The sequence below is a fragment of the Marmota monax genome, unplaced genomic scaffold, assembly GCF_021218885.2.
Source record: "Marmota monax isolate L192 unplaced genomic scaffold, Marmota_monax_Labrador192_F-V1.1 WCK01_AAM20220418_F8-fsc00057, whole genome shotgun sequence".
In the NCBI taxonomy this organism is placed as follows: Eukaryota; Metazoa; Chordata; class Mammalia; order Rodentia; family Sciuridae; genus Marmota; species Marmota monax.
Genome location: NW_026693933.1, coordinates 9,226,839 through 9,235,358, shown reverse-complemented (window position 1 = coordinate 9,235,358; position 8,520 = coordinate 9,226,839).

Sequence of the window (8,520 nt, the reverse complement as noted above, 5' to 3'; positions counted from 1 at the left end):
ACCATGAAAGCAAATTAGGGTTGCTAGTTGTTCCAAAACTGTGTGTTTTTCTATCTTGCATATAATTTCAATATTTTAAATGAAACTCCTAAAAACATAGCTTCATATGTTTACCTCTTAGTTAATTCTTGCTGTTTAAAATCTGGCTCACAGGGCTGGGGATGTAATTCAGTGGAGGAGTATTGGCTTAATATGTACCAGGCATTGGGTTCAATCCCTAGCACTGGGGGAAAAAATCTGGCCAACATATTGTTTAATTCCATTTCTGTGAAATCCTCAAAATAGACAAATCCACAGAAACAAAAAGTAGATTAGTGGTTAATAAGAGATTAGGGCAAGGAAGACTGGGGAGTAACTAATTAATGGTCATAAGGTTTCTTTCTAGAATGATGCAAATATTTTGAAATTAGTGGTGGTGGTTGCAAAACCTGAGAATATACCAAAACCCACTGAATTGTACTTAAAATGGTTAAATGATGATTTTTACATGTTTTATCTCAATAATTTTTTAAAAATCTATTTTGCTTCAACACCTTAAATTTAGTATTGTCAAATATGAGAAAAAAAGTATAACATATAAATCTGCAGAAGAAAAATTGTAATAAAAGACTAGTTGAGCCCAGCACCATGCCATAAGCCTATAATCCCAGAAATTTGGGAGGCTGATGCAGAAGGCTCACAAATTCAAGGCCAACTTAGCAAGATCCTGTCTCAAAATAAAAAATAGAAAGGGCTAGAATGTGTAACTCAGTGGTAGAGCATATTCCTAGCATATGTGAGGCCCTGGGTTCAATCCCCAGTACAAAAGAAATAAAGGGAAGGAAGGAAGGGAGGGAGGGAAGGAGGAAAAAGAGAGAGAAAGAAAGAAAGGTAGGTAGGTAGATGAGTTGACTAAAATTAAAATTAAAGTGGGAAATGTGTATGTTTGAGGTCCCTGGCCTGCATTCAGAGATCCCTGCCATTTGGCTGCCTCACTTTGGATTTCTAGCATACTCAGACTGCCACCTGGTGGCTTTGGATCTCCAAATCACACAAAGTTCTACTTTGAGGACACTTCCATTGCTTACTAGTTTCTTCAAGTTTGCCCTCTTCTGGTTAGAAAGGATATGCAAAATTAATTCCTTGATATTAGTTGGAAAACGCAAGTGGTTCAGTGTATTAAAATCTACTAATCACTAGGGCTAGGGTTGTAGCTCAGTGGGAGAGTGCTTGTCTCACACGTGTGAAGCACTGAAATTAGTGGTGGTTTGATCCTCAGCACCACATAAAAATAAATTTAAAAAATAAAGGTATTGTGTCCATCTACAACTAAAATATACATATATATTAAAAATATTTTTAAAAGTCTACTAATCACTAAAAAAAAACTAAGCAATGCCGTACCTCAGAGGAGTGGCAGACGTCGAATTTCAGGCACACCCCTTTCACTCCATCAAATAAACATGTATTGAGTTTGTTTTCTGCCGGGCACTGTATCAAGCCCTAGAGATACAGCAGAGAATTAAAAAAAAAAAAATCTATGTCTTCATGGAGTTTACATTCTTGCAGGGTGGGGCAGGAAAGTGAAAATGAATAAATCAGAATTACACATATCAATCTGAATGTATCTCATAGTCACAATGTTGTAAGGGAAAAGTTATATCGAAAATATACTATATTAAAATCAGTTACATAAATTTCTCAATGTGTAATATATATATTATATATGGCATATAACAACTAGCTCTCTGGTCTGGCATGGTGATGTCCACCTGTAATCCCAGCTACTCAGGAGACTAAGGCAGAAGGATCACAAGTTCAAGGCCAGCCTCAGCAACTTAGTGAAACCCTGTCTCAAAATTTAAAAAATTAAAAGGGCTGGAGATGTAGCTAAATGGTAAGTACCCCTGGGATCAATCCCCAGTACAAAAACAAAAACAAACAAACAACAACAAAAAGCTTTCTGAGAAAGAACACTGATTTGCACTGATGTTTATTTAGCATTTGTTCTTTTCCACAATATAAATACTCTTCTAGTGGCTGATTCCAATTTAATAAGCAACTCATAAAACTCCTTATATCTATATGTTTTTTAGTTCAGATGGACACAATGTCTTTATTTTGTTTATTTATTTGTATATGGTGTTGAGTATCGAACCCAGTGCCTCACACATGTGAGGCAAGCACTCTACACACTGAGTCACCACCCCACCCTCAAACTCCTGAAATTTTAAAAAATCAGTCTTTGTGAGCCTTGTGATGGTCTCCAGCATACCACAGCTGGATAAGTTGACCCTGTCTGGGAGCGTGGGCAATTCATTCACAGTGACAGGAGGAAAATGTCAGTAGTTTAGGATAGAGTAACTGGTGTGTGAGTTGATCGGGTAGTGGAAGTATATGGAAACTCTATTCTGTTTTCCTAGTGAAACAGGCAGCAAGGTCAGCAGCTGAGAATAAGTTTAAGGGAAGGAAAGTTTGAAATTTAAAGGAAGAGGAGGAGTAAAATAGTAATTGAAAAGCAAGTAAATAAATTAGACAAATATATTGTTGAGCAACATTAAGGGCCCATTTGAGAGTTGTGAACATAAACACAGAACACATTTACCGTAATTGAATGGTTTTCTTTTCCTGCCACATTTAGCCGCATGAATACAGGTACTGTGTACATGAAAATTTAATTTCACCAGGGACAGGGAAAAATTCTAAGGGTCAATAAATTGAGAGTCCTAAATCAGATCAAAGGTTTGTTGAAATCACACTTCTAGAGGAAATGGGCTAAAAATAGAATAAATCAGAACTACACACAAGGAAGTGGTGGTCAGAAAGTGAATGCTTGAATTGAGATATCAGTAGGGTTGAAATTCATGGTGATGGTAAGGAAGAGAATGACACAGGAAGGGTGGAGAGTCATATTCCTTTAAGAAGAGGAGTAGAGTACTAAGAATCCAAGATGTTGGAAGGGTCATCTGCCTGGATCATAAAATCGCCAGGATCTGACACAGTCCTAATGTGGGAGAGAATTAGAGTTGAAAGAGGAGGTAAAAAATCTCTCCATGACAACAACAGGGAGAAGTAGTGAGAAGTAACATCTAAGGATGTGAAATTAAAAGCCAAGCTGTTTTATTGTTTAAGAAGTTAGGGAAGCAGCAATAAAAAGGAAGGAATTCCTCTACCCTACCCCCAGACCCAGTGGTACAAAAAAAAAGAAAAAAAGAAAGAAACCCAGACATTTGTGAATGCTACAGGGGAAGCAGTGCTTTCAGGGCAGTCAGGGTTTCTCAACTCAATGTCATAGATATTTGCATTCTGATAATTCTTTTTTTTTTCATTTTTTTTATTGGTTGTTCAAAACATTACAAAGCTCTTGACATATCATATTTCATACATTTTATTCAAGTGGGTTATGAACTCCCATTTTTACCCCTTATACAGATTGCAGAATCACATCGGTTACACATCCACGTTTTTACATAATGCCATACTAGTGACTGTTGTATTCTTCTACCTTTCCTATCCTCTACTATCCCCCCCTCCCCTCCCATCTTCTCTCTCTACCCCATCTACTGTAATTCAATTCTCTCCCTTGTTTTTTTTTTCCCTTTCCCCTCACATCCTCTTATATGTAATTTTGTATAACAATGAGGGTCTCCTTCCATTTCCATGCAATTTCCCTTCTCTCTCCCTTTCCCTCCCACCTCTCATCCCTGTTTAATGTTTATCTTTTCCTCATGCTCTTCCTCCCTGCTCTGTTCTTAGTTGCTCTCCTTATATCAAAGAAGACATTTGGCATTTGTTTTTTAGTGATTGGCTAGCTTCACTTAGCATAATCTGCTCTAATGCCATCCATTTCCCTGCAAATGCCATGATTTTGTCATTTTTTTAGTGCTGAGTAATACTCCATTGTGTATAAATGCCACGTTTTTTTTTTTTTATCCATTTATCTATTGAAGGGCATCTAGGTTGGTTCCACAGTCTAGCTATTTTGAATTGTGCTGCTATGAACATCAATGTAGCAGTATCCCTATAGTACGCCTGATAATTCTTTGATGATGTGGAGGGCTGCCCTATTTCTGGATACTTATCAACATCACTGCCAGTAACACCACCTCCATTGTGACAATTAAAAATACCTCCAAGAGGCTGGAGATATAGTTCAGTTGGTAGAGTGCTTGCCTCGAATGCACAAGGTCAATCCTCAGCACCACTATAAAAAAAAAAAAAAAGCAAAAATACCTCCAAGGCTGGCTCAGTGGTGCACTCCTATAATCCCAGAGACTCAGGAGGCTGAGGCAGGAGGATGGCAAGTTTGAGGCCAGCCTAGCAATTTAGCAAAACCCTGTCTCAAAAACAAAACAACAACAACAAAAAGAAAGAAAGAAGGAAGGAAGGAAGGTGGGGATATAGTTAAGTTTTAGAGTACCTTAGTTTCAATCCCCAGAACAGGAAAAATAAAAAATAAGACCTCTAGATATTGCCAAGTATCCTCTAAGGAAAGGGACAAAATCACCTTTGGTTGAGAACCTATGGACTAGAGCAAGAAGGTGAAAGAAGTATTCAAGAAGGAATTTAGCAAGCTATACACAGTGATGCAGGCCTGTAATCCCACTAACCTAGAAGGTTGAGACAAGAGGATTGCAAGTTCTAGGCCAGCTTCAGCAACTTAGTGAGATCCTCTATCAAAATAAAAAACAAAAAGGGCTGGGAAGCTGGGCATGGAGGCATATAATCCCAGAAGCTTGGGAAACTGAGGCAGGAGGATCTCAAGTTCAAAGCTAGCCTCAGCAAAAGTGAGGCACTAAGCAATTCAGTGAGACCCTGTCTCTAAATAAAATACAAAGTAGGTATGGGGATGTGGGTCAGTGGTCAAGTGCTCCTGTGTTCAATCCCTGGTACAAAAAAAAAAAATGGTTAAAATTATAGTAAATAAATAAACCAGTAACATTGCTGGGAGCCATTAGCCAAGTAGGTATGACAATTTCCTTGCCAGCGTACCCCATGTTGCAGTGACATTGAATGTACGTGACCTTGCTCAAGGACCAAGGCGGATTAGGGCGTTCCCGGTTTAGGTTCCAGGTTTAAGGTTTAAGATTATTCCTGCTGGGAATAGGGCGTATCCTGCTGCCTGAGTTCCCCTTGAGTTCTCAGGGGATTCAGACAGTATATTTTGGAGATAGAAGCCCAGTGGAGGTGGATTTGGGCAGAGAACGTGGATTTCCCCAGAACGTGATTGTAGACGGCTGGTGTGAGTTCGGGAATAAAGAGTTGCTGTTTGAATCTACAAGCTGTGTGGTGGCTCGTGATTGTGTGCCCAGCCAGACTGCGGCATTTGTGCCCAGCCAGACTGCGGCAAACATAATTTTTTATTATCAAGTATTTGGTTCTGTATATAATTATATGTGCTGTACTTTCATATGACAGGCAGCAGAGAAGGTTTATTTACCAACATCACAACAAACCAGTGAATAATGCATTGGACATGATATTACAACTGCTACAATGTCACCAGGCACGGGAATTTTTCACTTCCATTATAAACTGATAGGACCACTGTCATATATGTGTTTTGTTACTGAAATAAAATGTAGTTATGTAGCACATTACTTTATATTTTACATGTTGTACACCATTACTACTAGATAATCTCAGAACATTTCCATCACCCCCAAAAAATCCCTGTGCATACTGGCCGTTAGTCTCACTCCTGTCCCCACACTTATCCACTGAAAATTCTTATCTATTTTCTTTATCTATGGATTTGAAATTTCACATAATAGGATGCAGCTTTTTGCATCTGGCTTCTTTCACTTAGCAAGTTTTCAAAGTTTATTCATATTGTATACCATGCAACAATATCTCTTCCTCTTCCTCCTCCTCCTCCTTTTTTACTGGGATTGAACCCGTGAATGCTCTACAACTGAACTACATCCCCAGCTCATTTTTTTTTTAAACAGAGTCTCACTAAGTTTCCCGGGCTAGCCTTGAACCCCTGCCTCAGCCTCCCGAGTAACCAAAATTACAGACACGTATCACAGAGCCCAGTAATTTCATTCTTTTCTATGACTAAATAATATACCATGGGCTGGGGGTGTGGCTCATTGGTAGAGCACTTGCCTAGCATGTGTGAGGCCCTGGGTTCCATCCTCAGCACCACATAAAAATAAATAAATAAAATAAAGATATTGTGTCCAACTACTTCTAAAAAGTAAATATTTTAAAATAAATAATATTTTTAGTTCATTCATCAGCTGATGGACATTTGAGTTGTTTCCACTTTCTGGCTATTATAAACAATGCTGCTACAAACATTCATGTAAAAGTTTTTGTGTCGACATATGTTCTCAATTTTCTTCACTATAAACCTAGGAGCAGAATTGCTAGGTCAGATGATAATTTTGGTTTTGATTTTTTAAGGAACTGCCAAACTGTACCAGTTTACATTCCCACCAACAGTAAACCAGAGTTCCAATTTCTCCACATCCCTATCAACATTTGTTATTTTCTGCTTTAAAAAAATTATTATTATAGCCATCCTGGCACATTTGAAGTACAATTTCATTGTGGTATTGATTCTCATGTCATTATGTTGAGCATCTTTCTATACATTTTTTGATAATCCCCTTTATTCTCACGCAGTACATTCCAAAACTCCCCAGTGGCTGCATGAAACCAGAAATAGCACTACATGAAACATATATATTTTTTCCTATACATACATATCTATGATAATGTTTTTAAATTAAGCACATTTAGAGATTAACAATAACAGGAAAATTATATCAATATATTGTGATAAAATTTTTTTATTTTTAAAATGATGTAAGACAAAGGGATGGGGCTGTAGCTCAGTAGCAAAGCACTTGCGTAGCATGTGTGAGGCACTGGGTTCGATCCTCAGCACCATATTAAAAAAAGTAAACAAATAAAATAAAGCATTCTGTCCATCTACAGAATAACTTTTTAAAATAATTTTATATTTTAAATTTATAACTTATAATTTATAACATAATTTACATTTATAATAAATATCATTATATTTATAATTTATAACTTTTTTAAATAATTCTGAAATTATTTCAAAATAAAAAATAGAACTTTGTTCAAATAATTATTGTACTTCAAAGTGCTGTATCTTAAACGTTAGACATTTATTGTAAAGCAGTGACAATTTTTTACCATTTTTCTCTGAATCAGTACCAGTTTAGTATGACACAATAAAAACAATTTCTTGATGCTTTAAAAAAAAACTTATAAAAACTTTCAAACATGCAAAAATAAAATAATGAACCCCTTGAACTCACTACCCAATTTTAACAATTATCCTCCCCATATTTGTGGTGTTTATTTATTTTCTGGTCTTTTTCCCCCCTCTGGAAGCAAATCTCAGATAAGTAATTTCATGGTTAAAAGTTTTTCTTTAAATGAGTTAATCATTTTAATACCTAATAAAATTAACAATTCCTAAATATCACTGAATTCCCAGTTCTTTAAATTTTGGTCATTGTCTCAAAGTTGGTTTGTTTGAATCAAGATCATATGGTACATATTCAATTATGTATCTTACAACAGTCCATAATAGTCCACGGTACTTCCCCTCTGGTTTTATTCTGTTGGACAAATTAGGTTATCTGTCTTGTGGAAGCTGATTACTTCTTTTTGGTGTCTGGGGTTTTTAAAAAAATTTGTTTCAAGGTGCTTAGGATTGAACACAGGGCCTCTTGCATTGCTAGGCAAACACTGTACCAATGAGGAACATCCCTAGCCCTGGTGTTTGTTTCTTTTAACTTATTTTTCAAGTCCCTATATTTCCTATAAACTGTGGCGAGATCTAAGACTTTCTTAGCTTTGATATCAAGAATACTTAATAGGAACGCTTGTAATCCCAGTTACTCTGTAGACTGAGTCAGGAAAATCTCAAGGTGGAGGCAATCTTGGGCAACTTGAGAAGAAACTGTCTCAAGAAAAACAGTGGGGATGTAGCTCAGTGTTAGAGCCTCCCTGAGTTCCATCTGCCATTAAAAACAAACCAACCAACCCTTCATAGGAGGCCCTGTAGTAGATGTAGTAGAAAATACATCATATCATGAGATATTACATAACTGGTTGTCTTATCTCTCCCCTCTCCCCAACCCCACACTACAGGAAATTGAACCCAAGAGGTTCTACCTCTGACCTCTAAGAGCTGCATTCCCAGCCTTTTTAATTTTATTTTGAGCCAGGTTAGCCTTGAACTTGCCATCCTCCTACCTCAGCCTCCTGACTGGCTGGGACTACAGTTGCACCATCACATCTAAATGATGATCTCACTTTTAATGGTGCTAAGATTGATCAGAGATTTAAAAGGATCAGCTTAATTCCCTTATAATAAAGTTCACCATCTTTCTTTTTAAGTAGATGTCATATATATGTATCAACAACAGACACAGTCAAATGTTGACATCCTATCCAGGGGTAAAAATCTTCACAATAATGTTCCATTATCCTAACATAGAACTATAGTTGAAGGTCCATGTCAGCCCTGTTATTGCAAAGCATTATGGGGGA